This window comes from Marmota marmota, unplaced genomic scaffold (genome assembly GCF_001458135.2).
Source record: "Marmota marmota marmota unplaced genomic scaffold, marMar, whole genome shotgun sequence".
Classification (NCBI taxonomy): domain Eukaryota; kingdom Metazoa; phylum Chordata; class Mammalia; order Rodentia; family Sciuridae; genus Marmota; species Marmota marmota.
In genome coordinates, this window is record NW_026000222.1 from 358,916 (window position 1) to 359,637 (window position 722).

General features: G+C 60.8%; 1 protein-coding gene across 3 annotated transcripts in view; it reads right to left on the reverse strand.

Moving 5' to 3' along the window:
- Spire2 (spire type actin nucleation factor 2) overlaps positions 1-722 on the reverse strand; it is a 47,052-nt gene that overhangs the window by 27,846 nt on the left and 18,484 nt on the right. Inside the window, exon 2 of one of the 3 annotated variants that reach the window (XM_015495928.2) lies at positions 659-722. The gene's annotated coding sequence lies outside the window, so the exon portion shown is untranslated. The remainder of the gene's footprint in view (positions 1-658) is intronic. The other 2 variants (XM_048792462.1, XM_048792463.1) reach the window with 2 other exon arrangements.

The window sequence follows — 722 nt, forward strand, 5'->3', positions numbered from 1 at the left end:
AAAAAAAAAAAAAAAAAAAAAAAAAAAAAGCAGTTTTACACTCTCCTTGCTCCCTCTCAATTAAACCCAGGAAACTGGAGTGAATTCCGCACAGATTCCCAGGAGGCAAGCCCCTCCCCCACCCTCCATGAAAGAGCTAGCCTGGGGACATTCGGTGTCCTTTCCGGCTAAAGGTCCTACGTTGTCACTAGAGAGCGGCAAGGACTCTTTGTACCCACAAAGCCCTGCATGAGCCATATACTGAGGGCTGCAGAACCAAAAGCCAGGAGGAGTGGCCCAGGTGGGGGGAGCAGGGAACAAGAATCGCATAATGCCTGCTTCCCGACTTCACCCAAGGGACCAGCAATCTGGCCAAAGCCCCTTCTCAGCCGAGGAAAGCGTGCCCCGCCGCAGAGCAGCTGGCCTTGATGCCAGGAGAGACGGGAGGACGAGAAGGGGATGATGAGGGGTCCCCAGGTCTGAAAAGGACAGAAGGGCAGTCCAGGGCCCAGCGGAGGTTCCGGATCCAGAGGCAGGGGGCCTCCAGGTCCAGCAGCCAGTGAGGAAGGAGGGCTCGGGTCCAGCAGAAGGACGGCGCTGTGGGCGCAAAGGGGGTCGCGGTCCCTTTCACCAGGGACCCACCCAGTGGGCCACACCCCCCGCCGCCCGCCGCGCTCACCCGGCTCCTGCCGCGCGCCGACCGAGCCGTCCCGGTGCAGCAGGAGGTCCGCGGTGTCGCGGAT